The sequence below is a fragment of the Mus caroli genome, chromosome 16, assembly GCF_900094665.2.
Source record: "Mus caroli chromosome 16, CAROLI_EIJ_v1.1, whole genome shotgun sequence".
Taxonomy (NCBI): Eukaryota; Metazoa; Chordata; class Mammalia; order Rodentia; family Muridae; genus Mus; species Mus caroli.
Window position 1 is genome coordinate 40,376,273 of NC_034585.1, and position 13,510 is coordinate 40,389,782.

At 40.0% G+C, this 13,510-nt stretch overlaps 1 protein-coding gene across 23 annotated transcripts in view; it reads left to right on the forward strand.

Annotated features, from left to right (window-relative positions):
- Positions 1-13,510, forward strand: part of Zbtb20 (zinc finger and BTB domain containing 20) — a 751,404-nt gene that overhangs the window by 614,589 nt on the left and 123,305 nt on the right. The window contains exon 2 of one of the 23 annotated variants that reach the window (XM_029470532.1): positions 3,990-4,153. The exons of 21 other annotated variants lie outside the window; for them this stretch is intronic. The gene's annotated coding sequence lies outside the window, so the exon portion shown is untranslated. Of the gene's footprint in view, positions 1-3,981; positions 4,154-13,510 lie in introns of those variants that run through there. One more of the 23 variants, XM_029470539.1, reaches the window with a different exon arrangement.

The window sequence follows — 13,510 nt, forward strand, 5'->3', positions numbered from 1 at the left end:
TCTCTCTCTCTCTCCCTCTCCCCCTCTCCCTCTCTGTCTCTCCCTCTCCCCCATCCGTCTTCCCCTCTCTCTTCTTTTTTTCCTCTTCTAACCAGACAGCGGGAGGGTTCCTGGCTCCCAGCCAGCCCAAAAGCCTCTAAGTGTTTTGCACTTGTTTCAGGGAGTAGCTGCCCGGGGATTTTTCAGCATTTTCACTGGAGAACAAAGAGTTCTTTACAAAGGGAAGGGGGGGCTTAATGTCTGATATATGTTTTTCTATTTTTATTAGTTTTTTTGCCTAAAAAGAAAGAGTCAGGAACAGAACATTACTCTATAAAAACACAAAGACATTCAAAAGAAACCTAGTTATCTTTTCTCTCCATCACCCCTACATATATACATGAAAAATTAAAAGGAATGACTAATTAAGTTGGCTGTGTTGCTCTTTTCTCCTCCTCTAGTCTTTCTAAATTCAACTGCTCCTCTGCCCGCTTTGCTGTTCTTTCCCTACTCACTGCAAAAGTTGCTCAGGGTGCATCTTCTCTTAGCATGTCTGTTCCATTTTTGTGTCCCTGAAATCTTGTGGAAGAAAGAATGAGAGTCCATCAAATAATTGATTTAGGGGCAAGAACATCCTCTACTTTTGCCACTTTTTTGGGTTAAAAAGTTAATTATGGAATTGGAGCTCCCAAAATACCAGTGGGGTACATCAGCTCATTTGATCTCCCAAGTTTTTGCATCCATCTGTGTAAAGGGCATCTCTGTGTCACTTGTCAGTTATAAAGGAGAGGTAGTAAGGGAGTAGGTGTTTATATTTTGTTTCTATGATATAAATTACCAAATCCCCCAGAGACATTACTTGTCCCATCTATGATATATTAGTTCAAGCAAAATGAAATCTAGACGGAGGTTTTCTCAACAATTCTGATTGCCACGTAGCTTTGTATTCTGTTTGATGTTTTGCCTATGCGTATGTATTTCCACTATGAATTTGTGTTTATAGCAAACATTCCAGAATGCTTATCACTTTCAAATTAATCCTCTAACAAAAGAAAAGAGAAATCAGGATGGGAACTGTATGTGCAAAGTATAGTAAACAGTTTATCTTTTAATACATGCTGTACATTTTATATTTTTATACTAATATCCTTAACTTATAATCCCAGGGAAATGCTTTCTTTCCGAAAGTTCTGCTCTTAATGTGTTTATATTTTGAGTGTCGTTTGGTAATCATTTGAGGTACATAATGGACACTAAACTGAGCAGAGGGGAAATAGCTACAAGCGCCACCACAAAACCCTGAAAATGCAGACTAGGCTGAGCACCTAAGTGTGGCTCAGAGGGAAACAACTACAACAGTTGTTCACGAGTCAGAAACTCTCTCCTTCTCCTCTTCTTCCCATTTATGGAAAAATAAAACTCATTCATTATCCCTGGGGCCAGACACTATAAGAAAAACTAGAGGTACATATATTTTCCCGTGTGTATGAACTGTACGTCTATCTGTGTTTCTAAAGGGCACAGTGCTTATGGGGCAGAGGGCAACGCCTCACTAGTCAGCCCTCCTGGCTGGGAGGGCTGAATGCCTTGTGTTTGAAGTAACTTGATAACAAGGGGTCTTTTCGGGAACCGTCTATGTGTGTGCTCCTTCAGTAATGACCCTCAAATTAAGCCTGGCACTGGGTGGCCGAGCTAGTACTTGACCTCATGGGAAGATACTAGAAGTAAGGGAAGTCTGGGCAAATCCAAAATTTCTAGGGCCGGTCACTTGTCACAGTTGCATGTTTTCTTGAGGGAAATTCTTGAATTCCACTCAAATGTCTATATTTTTGTAGAATTTGTAAACGATCCTAAAATGAAAGTCACTCACTAAAAATAAAAGAAACTAAGTCTTTAAAAAGTTTTAGCTTAAAGGCAAGAGGCTTGGGGATTTTTTTTCTGCCCTTGCTCCCCACCCCAGCCCCCACACACACTTTGCTTGGTTTCTTTTTCTTTTCTTCTCTTTTTTCCCCTCTCCTGAATCCTTTTGTTACTGCAGCTGTTGTACCTGCATATTTGGGTGTGGGTTGTGAGTGTCCTCTCCTCACCCTTCATCTCTCTCCCTGTCTGCTGTTTGGGGTGGCCAGAGGATTTTCTGAGAGGGACAGGGGGAGGACTGGGAAGAGGAAGAGGCTGTTGCTGAACGCAGCAGTAGCCCCCCCCCCTTTCCAAGTCAGGCAGCCCCGTCAGCTAGCTGTGAGGGGAGAGAACAGTGAGAGGTGATAGCTGTCATTCTGGGATTCTTCGTAGGTCTGACCTGAGAGTAACACACTCAACAGTCGAGGAGAAAGGGGAACATAGAGGAGGAAGAAAGAAACGCTCTTTGAGCTGGAATACACTGGCCCTTTCTTCCTGGAGGCAATCCGCTCTGGTTCTTGGCGACGTGTCCTGCACTATCAGATATCATATGACTTTTTATTTAGATTTCTTTTTGGAGAATGGCCTGTTAGGATCTGTTTGTTTTCTTTTATTTAATTTCCTTCTCCCTTCACCCGCTAGTTTTGTGTATTTGTGTGTCAGAGTGTGTGCACGCATGCATATGTGTGTGCAGTTTTTATCTTTGTTTTTGTTCTGTTGATCGGATGCTTTATTTAAGGACAAAGCTTTAATTATTTCAGTATAGTGGTTTAATCATTTGCCAAAAAGAAACCTCATTCCAGGCTTTTGGGGGGTTGGGGTCCATTTTTAAACACATCCATTAACACAGGAGGCTGCAGCTCCTGTGCCTGCTGGTCAGACCTTGGCCCACTCCCCCACCCTCACTTACCCCTCCTCCTCAGCAGCGTGCACAGCAGCGTGAGGTAGGAAACACCTGTGCGGAGTTGTGAGGGAAATAAAAGTAGAGGCAACTTCTCCAAATCTGGGCTCTGCTTTCACTTTAATAAACTTTTTTTCCGATCTTTGATTTTTTTTTTCTTTTCTTTTTGGCACCCTCTGTTGAGCTTGAAAACATCCGAGATAGTTAAGGATATGTCTGTGGCGCTTTTGTGAGGCCAGCTGAGCACCACTGGAAAGTGGAGCAGGAGTTGCAATCTATTCAGAGACTTAAGATTAAGTAAGAGATTTAAATAAGGCCTTTGAGATGTGTGCGCTGGCTGCTCGGTCAGGGTTTGGTGATAGGTGGTAGATGGGGTACTTAGGGTATTCAAGGCAGGGAGAGAGAAACTCCCAAACTGCAGAAAGACGGGCAGTTTTGCTGCAATTAGTACTTTTAAAACCTTAACTCAATCGAATTTTTATTTTATGTATCTCAAAATTTAGCTGACCAATGTGTGATCAGCTATCTTTCTATGCTCGCTGTGCAATTATACTGACAATTCTTGCTGAATTTACCCTATAATTTGATGTATTTTTTTAGTTTTGGAGAGTTCAGATTTTAGTTAGAAAAAAAAGCATAACTTCTCTCGGTATGCCTAAGGTGGTCTATACATTATTCTTGCCATACTGAACATATTAGATTCTGATTGTATGTGTATGTTTTTGTGTTACAACACACAAGACTGCTTTGAAGACTCAGGTGACTGCTACATCCTTCAGACCTGTAGATTTTAGCTTCTTGTTATTTGTTCTGAAATTATTTCTCATGGACCTTTAATGTGCAATGTCTTTATATATATATATATATATATATATATATATATAACCAATTGTGAGTTTTGTTGAAACTTGAAGAGAAATTTATTCCACCCCTTTAAGAGTACCCAAAAGGGAAGGGAGAACTATTCTCTTTCAGCTCAAAAAAAAATTTTTTTAGAAACCTTTTTCCCCCAACGGAAAACTCCAAAACAGCTCTGTCTCAGAACGTTAAACTTGGCATGGGTAAGAAATGTGAGTTTTGCTTTGTTTGAGGAAATTTGTTTTCGAGACAACAATGTTATAAATATTTTTAAATTGCCTGCTGAGCATGCGCTGTCTCTGACTTTATTCATAGTTTTAAATACACACCAATGCAATCTTCTGAATGGCCACAGGTAAGGCTGTCGGTTTGTGGGATTCTTCTCTGAGGCACCTTCAGTGAGTCTCCTCAGTTTTCCAGAAGGGAAAGGGGCAGGAGCTGAGCTCAGACCTGGATACCCTTCTAACTATCCTAGAGAAAAAGTGAATTGCCCTCTAAGGCTCGCACACTGTACTTAGGGTAAGTACTATTCAACTTTTCTTTCCTGTATGAGTTGCCTGCCTTAACTTTCTGGCTTATTACTAGCAGAGTAAATGGGGAAACATTTTTAACTCAAGGAAGAATTTGCCTGAAACAGAAGATTTGCAGATTTAAGGGCATCTATTGTGCATAAATTTAGGGATCCGCGAATTTGCCAGCAAAATGCTAGCAGCTCAGTGCTTCCAGAGCAAAGATGTGCTAGTCTGAACATGTCTGAGCTCATCTGGAATCGAAAGCTAAATCTAGGTGGGCCTGTTATAATACCCGAAAAGGAACACATGTGTCTTTTGTACAGGCTTTTTTTTTTTAAGCCAGCCTTCCAAAGGCAAGTGACAAAAGAATTGGACTGGCCTCTTGCTCAGTTGGTCCTGAACTTTCCTCCTGCAGATACACACCCAGGTGCTCTTGCTGGTTCAGTGTGTTGTCATAGCTGCTGAGGAACAGTCTCTCTAGTCAGTAGTGGAAACACTTCCCACTTCCAGAAAGCTTTATCTCCACTCTCGGTGTGCTGTTGTCTCATGTAGGCATCTTCTGAGGTCTGCACTGTTGTTCGTAAGCTTCATAGTTCCCATTGCTCCTGCTCGAGTGTAGTTTGTCATTAGCTCTCTGTTATAGTCATGGTGGAGATTTGGTTTTCATTTTGGGAGGCCTTTTTAACTATTCAAACAAGTTACCCTCGAGGATAAAATTTCTCATACTTGTGACTGGGAAGTGAACTTGTCTTGAAAAGATTTGTAAAACAAATCTAATTAGCTGTTTGGATTTTGTTGTTGTTGTTGTTGTTGTTGTTTTGTTTTGTTTTTGTATTTTTAGTTCATGAATTTTAAACATTATAATAAATGTGACTGATCAGATTTTAACAGAATATATTTTGCTATGCAGTGATTTTCTAATTCCGTCTTCTTTGTGTGCTTTAAGATCAAATTTGAAAATTCAGCGTGTTAAAAAAGAAATATTAAGAAGCCAATAGGTAGCCTATTGATATTTTCAAACCCACTTCGAAGTAATTCAGAGTTTTAACTTTCTTTCAACCTACTACCTTTCATTGCCAATCGCTATAACTTTATGCAGGTGTGTGTGTGTGTGTGTCTGTGTATAGTTATATATAAACATATTAATGCATACTTACATGTACAATAAAAGATACACAAAGACACTTGATATTTATGTTAATTCTATTTTATATAAAAGAAAAAGAACCCGTGAACTTTTATCATTTTTCTATAATTTTAAAATCCTATAAACTGTTAGTTCTATCTGATTATTATATGTTTATAAACGTGTATTTATATCCTTCTAAGTTACCTTAATTTATATTTCATAGGTTTTACACTCCTCCATTTTATGCAGATATATTAATGCTGAAGTTTATTCAGATACCACTTGCTGTGTTCCGTATCTGTTAGTGTGTTAACAAGTGGTTTGGTTTTTTTCTTTAATTTTGATTTATTCTTCTCTAAGCTAGACAGAGTATATGTTTCTATATGTCACTAATATTCTGAAAAAGAAACTTGTAAAACTGTGGTCTCCTAGAAAGCTTTCAAGTGAGCAGGACATATCTACACTCTTTAGCTTGCTTCTCCTGGATCCATTTGTCCATTCTGTGCCATCAGCAACCCTGAGAAAAACGGCGCTAGTAAGGATGGCACAATGAGTTTTCTGATCATAGACCTAGGAAGGACCAAAGAAAATTGTGGCATATGGAGGAACATGCCAAGACCTTCTCCAATAAAATCGGCTGCTTTATGCTGGTGGGTTGGATTTTTTGTTGTTGTTGGTTTTGGGGTTTTTGGGTTTTTTTTTTTTTGGTGTTTTTTTATTTCCTTTGAATTTTTGTTTGTGACTTTTTGGGCTTGCTGGAGCATTTCCCTATAATCTTAGGAAGCCACAGCAAATTTTCAATGCCACAGCAACACTGTGCAGCCAAGGAGGGGCCCAGAGAGCTGATCCTAGGGGCTGGAGCCTTTCAGCAATCATACAAGGTAGGGGGTAAGGAGGCTATCCTTTTCTCTGAATTTTCCTGGTTTATTCAGTCTGCCGGGGACAGGGATTTTCTTCGTGTATCTTTCCTTCACTTACTTGAGGCTCTCCCTTCAATGCCAATGGCTTTCTATTGCTTCTGAGAGATGGTTCACATGGCAGAGCACCCGCTTCTGTTCTATATTGAAACATGGAAAGCTTTGAAAACTGGGAAGGACAAAGGAAAGGGGTCTTAGGGCATCTGGGAAATATCAAAAAGAGCATTAGGCTCACAGCTAGTTTTTTTGCCGGTCATGTCTGTAACTTCTCTGTTCTCTCCAGGGCTTCTCAGTGTTAGAGTACTGAAGGGGATAACTCTAGGGTGCCAGCGAGGAGCTAACTGATTCAGTAGATGGAGCTCTTCGCCCTAAGTCTGGATTTAAATTAGCGTCCCACTGCAGTTGCTGGGACTCTGTGTTAAGGTGTGTCATGATACATACATAAAACCAAAGCTTGTGTAGCTGCAGGAAGAGATTTCCTGGCACTTTTTAAAGGCATGAAGCATGTGTTCTGAAACACAAAACTGCAGGGGAGCAGTAAAGATAGAGAGGGTGGGAAGTGAAGTTTACCTATCTAAACTTCTCCTTGTGGGTTTGAATACTCCTAAGTGTGAAGTGAAACCCAAACAGTTTCCATACAAGGGACTGGTACTTTATAGACTGGTACTCCAAACCTAGAAAAACAGATAATGTGTACAGGTTTGGCTGTGTTTGTGACAAGCCTTTCAAGCTGTTTGAACTGTACGGCTCTCCTTTTATTTGACTCCGAAAAGGAATCTTAATGCTGAAATGCAGTTGTTTCATCTAGTTAGTCTAGAGAATCTGACGAAAATGTCACAATTCTGAATTGTGACAGTACTGTGGACGGCGCAGCAGATTTGTAAGGTGCCTTTATAGGAGCAGAAATACCCAACAGTGACTGAAAATGGATCTCTAGTGTCTGCTCTAATATAGAAAAAAACCCACTTATTTATCAATTTTTAAATTAATCAAAATGAGTAATTGCCATAGCATTCTTGTCACTTTGTATTATCTTCAGTACCAATACTAAGTTTGATCATTGTCCCTCCTTGGTGCCAGGAAGGAAGGTAGATGTATGCAAGATGGGATAAATTATCTTCCTTGATCTAATGTCTTCTCACAGATTAGAGGTGTTATTGAGAATCTCTTGTTAAATCTTGATAAGATCATTTGGCCAAAATAGAACTGGCAATGGCCTTACTACCAAAATAAATAGCATTTTTAAAGGCCTTGGGTTTCCTTTGCACACCACGTGTCTGAGTTTGATACAGTCCAGGAAAATAGAGAGGATGAGAGAAAATTATTCCTAAGCAGCCGCCGTAGGCCAAACACTGAAACAGTGCCAGCCCAGACCAATCAGGCGGACTTCTTAGGAGATGTGTGCTTTGCTGAGCACTTCTGTGAAGAGAAGCGGGAGGAAGCCCTTGAAACTGCATTAGGATGAATGAGTCTTCACTAATTTCAGCAAAGTCCATGGCAGTGAATCTGATAACTTCTTGCTTCTGTAGACATCTGAGGTTCCCAGCTGAGACTCCCTTGTCATCGCACTGACACATCTTTTGAACAAAAGTATCTTTCTGAGTTTAAACAAGTGAAAAACTTCTCATAGAGAGCAAAGAGTAAAATTAATGGAAACTCAAAATCAATTCCAACCCCATTTCTGGCATGATGAGAGTAACATTTGTGCTGTGTTTAAAGCAGTTTAACACAAGAAAATGATAAAGTGATCAATATACTTAAAGCCAAAATTAACCAGGAGAGAACAATCTGCAATCCATTCCCAGTCCCGAAACTCTGCACTTTAGATTAAACATGAAATAAATGAATATATCTTTTATAGGGTGATACTATAAGCCTTATAACATAAACAGCAACGCTGAGATGCCAGCTAGCCAGTGTATTATTTAAGCTATGTTTTCAGAGCTTGGGATAAACATTTCTGGAGCTAAAGTATTGTGCATTTATTTATACACATGCACATACTATGAACATAAAAAGAACAAAAGTTAAAAGGTGTGTGCATTGTCAGTAGAGTACATTGCCACTCTACAGCCTTCATACTATAAAAGAAAACAACAACAACAACAACCAGGCTCTAAGGAAAGCAAAAGAGTGTTTTAGGCTACGTCAGAAAGTCAATGAATGGTCAGTGTGGATCAGAGTTAATATTTTTTTAAAAAAATACTTAAATGCTTTTTAATTCATTAAAGTCAAGAAATATATAGATGCATATTGTACATATTTTATATCTATTGTTTTAATAGATTACTCTGAAGGACTAAGTTAACATTAATAAATTCTGAACCTGTGGATCTTCAAGATCTTCAGATTTTGTTCCCAATTAGCAATCTTTTATTACTATATCAGAGTCATTTGGCTGACAGGTTATTTATTGATCATGTAAAATGACACATGTAGTTGAAACTTAGCTGACGAAATAAAGACAACTATGTGCAAACACATTTACTATGTTGACTAAGGTGCAGTAGGAATGATGATAATTCTAACAAGCACCATGACGAATGGAACTACAGTGAAGCATGGGTGATTACATCCATCAGCCTGAACTCCATGAGCAAGGTCAACAGAGAGGCACGGGAGCTGGGACGGGTGGGGACTGATCATTACTTATTGGAGGCGTCTGAAGCTTGCGGCCGGGTACAGAATTAATAGATATGGAAAAGAAGAGTCGGTCCATTCCAAAGGTGGAGTCAATTCATTCCAAAGAGGCAGCATTTTTCCTATAGGGTGTAATCAACGACAGAATTCAGCTCTTCCAGGGAATTACAATAACATCATAAGCATTGGTTGACCAGTGTGATAATGGTTGTAAAGAGCTGTTGTACACATCTGCTTAAACAGTGCAGCTGCTAGAACAGGTTGTTGTGCTTTAAATATCCACAGAGCAAATGTCAGCATCATAGACTCAGAATCATTGTATCTCAAAGAATGGAGAGACCTAAGGTATCTCAGTGAAAGAATGGTGGAAAGATGTAAGACCATGTAAATTTAATACCTATGTGTGTATGTTCATGTGTATGTACACACATGGGTGTGTGGTTTGTATTTGGAAAACAGAATTGCAACCGGAAATCTTAAAACAGAGGAAGTGGAGCTGCATTGATTTATCTGGACCAGGGCTGCTATACACTGGTTCCTGGGAAGCATAGGTTCTAAAGAGGGAAGAGCTGCAGGTTCCACGGAGAAGCTAACAGAGTGATTGTATCTGGAATTAAACCATTAACTATTCCAATCAGAAAACTTACACGGGGCACAATGGAAGATTGTTCTCAGAATGAGAAAGGTAAAAGTGAGATGTGAAGGGAAGTTCCCTGACCACTGTGCCCTCCTGCCCCAGATGAACCTGCAGAGCTAGGCAGAGCCAGTACTCCAGATGTAAGTGAAGAGGAGAGCAAAGGCACGGAGCCTTCAGCTTCCTGACTTGGGACCAAGAACCTCCCCATAAATGTGGCAGGGGCAGAGGTACCCTCTGTGTCCTGGAAGATACTAAAAAGCACCAGGCATATCCTAGGCCACTGAACTTTACACTACTCCCTGACCCCACCAAACACAAGAAAAGAAGACGGCAGGGAGGAAAGAACTTTGCAGTCACAACTTCCTTTTCAAAAGAAGTCAACCTTCCTCCCTAGGATTCTGCTGTGCACCTCATGCATTTGCCTCCCAGACTCTCTAACCAGGCAGTGCTGACTCACCGAGCTGATGCCCAGTACAAGCTGGGCCCTCCTTATCTCCTCAGCATTCCCCACCTCTTCTCGTCTCTTTCTCCAAAGAGTCGCAGACAGGAGCAACTCCTCCTTCCTAAATGTCTATGGTACTTTGTATATTTTAGTGACTCTTGACATATTCTGTTTCATAGACTAGTTGCTGGGTTTTGTGTAAAGTAAAAAAACAATTCTGTATAATTTGGGGTAATGTATATACTTTTATTGGGCCTCATTTTCCATCTTTGTAAACAGGAAGATAGTGGCAGCTTGCTTGGGTAGTATAACGAGCCTAGGAAATGTCATCTATAATGTGTCTAGCACACAGTTACCACTCAGTGTCAGTTTCATTACTACTGTAACTAGTACTCTCCCACTTCTAGGGTTTTCCCTACTAATATAATCCTTAAAGCCATAAATTAAGTTTGTTATCTCAATGATCAATGTACACTATGATTTTTACATAATAGGATCTGGATAAAAGTGTATAGACTCTCCTTATACAAGCCTATATTCCATCTGTTCTTCCCTCCCTACCTTAAATTTTCTCAGGAGCTTTAGCCAGTGGTGGTCACCTTTAGCCAGTACCAGCTCCAAGTACACCATAAAAGGTGTCAGTGTTACTCTCTGTGGACTTTCAGCGCCACGTTGTGTTTCAGGTTCCCCATAGACCTTCAGCCATTAGCAGTGGCTCTTTGTAGCATCCCCACAGTGTCTGCTTGTATTCCTGGTTATGTGATTAATGAGCTTGTTATAGCTCTGTCTGTGGCTTGAACTAGAAACTTGGACGTTGGAGAGCAGGTCAAGATCTCAAATTTCATTTTGCTTGCATCTGTTATAAGCCAATTGTGTATTCATTACATTTATAGATTCCCTCTTCAGCCATATATTTTCATGGCCGTTGAGAACACCTGACTCTATACTGAATGTTCCTAGATTTTACTTTGGAGACCTGAAAATATAGCAATGAGGCTTGGTGATGGCTAGCTATCATCTTTGGCATTTTCTTCTCTTAATGGTGTAATCTCAGCTAAATTTGAAGAGGAGACAAGAAAGGAAGTTTTAATTGTCCAGAGTATGGCATTGTAATTCTTGATTAATGAGATTTATGGTCATTATAGTTTTTGTACACATTGTTGTTTTTCCAAAGATGTAATCACATATTGTACAAGGGGAAAAACTACTAAAACTATGGAAATGATTTTTTAATTGAAGCATATAAAGACAGAGATAGAACTAACATTAAATGCAAGGGTTCAGCTGTAGGAAGGGTAGCACACAAGGGAAATTGGGTGCATTTGGATGTTGGTCCTTCCAAGTGTTGGTGAGAAAATGAAGTACACAATGTGGTCATGCAAAGGATAGACTGGCATCATGGCGTTCTCAAGTCAGGAAGAAAGCTGCCTTTAAATCTGCCAGCATTCCACTTATGTGACTAGTATTAGTGAGGAAAACAAGGTCACATTTTGGAGAGCTGCTAATTCAATGAAGGATTTCAACTTTGCCGGAGTAATAGTGTTGGCATCAAAAGAAAAAAGTTTTGCAGACTTTTGTGTGTGCACTTGCTGTTACTGGTGTTCCTGGTGGGTGGCTGAATCATCCTGATGGCATTCAACAGGAACCAGCTGCTGAGAATATGAAAATGCATGCATTTAGTCCTCTAGAGAGACAGGAGCATCTGCAAAGTCCTCCCTCCCGTCCTGATAGTGCACATAATCCCAGGGAGCGCTCTCTAGTAGTTTTAACTCTCTATTCATTTATCCATCTTCTCTTCCTCCCTTCCATGGGAACCCCGAGTCCAGATAATACAGTTATCTGGAGTATTTGAGTCCCAAATCTACACCAGGTTGCGGAGTCAAACAGTGAACACTTGGCCAAGAACTCAGGCTTTGCCTTGAATTCCAAGCTCAAGGGGAGAAAGTGGCACTCCCCTCTCTGGGACTGCCTGGCTTAGGCAGTCACACTCAGGTTCCTGCCTGCATAGAGACACCAACTCCTCCCGTCCCATACCCTGGCCAGAATTTTGAATTCTGGACAGGCTTTTGAATTTTCCTGTCTACATATAAAACCTGTGGATTCTCTGCTTTTCTTGTGCGTTGGTTGTTTTCTTTTCTTTTGTAATTATTGGTGGATTTTAGCTTAGGTTTTGGTTTTGGTTTTGATTTTGGTTTTAGGCTAGCATCCACACCTGAGGAAAATGCAAGTGCAAAGAGGAGATCTGCACTCCAGAACCCGCCCAGTCTTCCCATCTCTAATATTTATGAATAATGTATTGAACTGATAGAAAAAATGTTGAATATGTTCATTATGAATTATATTCATCAGTGTGTTGCCTGGAATATAAAAGAGCAAAGCAGTTGCAGTGTTACTACTTCCTTACAATATATGCACTGGTACAACAGAGCTCTGTGTCCTTTCCTAGTCCACTGTGTGCCATCCCCAAAAGTGCACGCTGCATATCTGCGCAGTAACTGAAGAGGAGGACCTGATGGGATGACAGACAGCAGAGGTTCAACGGCATTCAGAGTAGGCTCAGGCTCCTTCACGGAAGCAGCCATGGAGAGGGATTGATGGTGCAGTGGCCTTTGAAAGGAGTCACGTTCACACAGCAGACATTTCTCAAATGTGTCAGGTGCAGAGAATGTCACCGGTCCTACCATCAAAAAAGAGATTCACAATCTTGATCCTGATATTTTTTCCAGATTAATACAAAAAAACTAATTTGTTGCCATTTGAAAGTAAACAAGAATGAAAGAAAATTCATAATTAAATATTTATAAGGAATAGCTTCAAAAATTCATTGTATGCTTTTTCTTTATGGTTTTCCTTCATTATTTCATTATGTTTAGGATTTGTTGGGTTTGGGGTTTTTGGATTTTGAGGTTTGTTTTTTTTTTTAAACTGTATTTCTTAGGCACTCACTAGATGTCATGAGTACACACTAACCAGAAACATGACAACAGGAGAGAAATTTGGGGTGTTTTTTAGTCAGACAAATAATCAACAGAAGAGGCATCAGAGTTAATATAATTTTTAAATAGTCTATTTCTACCCTCGTGAGAGTAGAGGCAAGATAGACCATGCAAGGTCAGGGACTAATTGGGCACAGCCCAGTTGAGGACGTTTCTGAGTTAAAACAGTGTGGTGGAGAGGTAGGACACAAGCTTTGGCCTTTCCTGAGCTCTCGGGAGAACAGAGGGTATTGATGAGCACAGCCTGCCTCAGAGAAGCCTCTGCCTCCTCTTTTCTCACCTCAGAGCCCATAGGCTCAGAGTCCAATGCATCGTTGGAACCAATATCAACGTTACAGAGATCAAACAGCAAACAACATATCCCAGCGTTATTTATACTTACACATTTTAGAGATGTTCTTTCTCTCCTATGATCTCTTCAAAGACTAAAATTCATAATACCTCATTAAAAAAACAAGCATACACTTCAAAACAAACACAATAAATAACAAGTAATAACAAGATAAATAATAATAATAATAAAATAGTTTATAAAAGCACAAAGAGAGAGAAAGAAAGAGGGATGAGAAAAACATGCTTGCAGAAAATTTATCCTGTCCAACA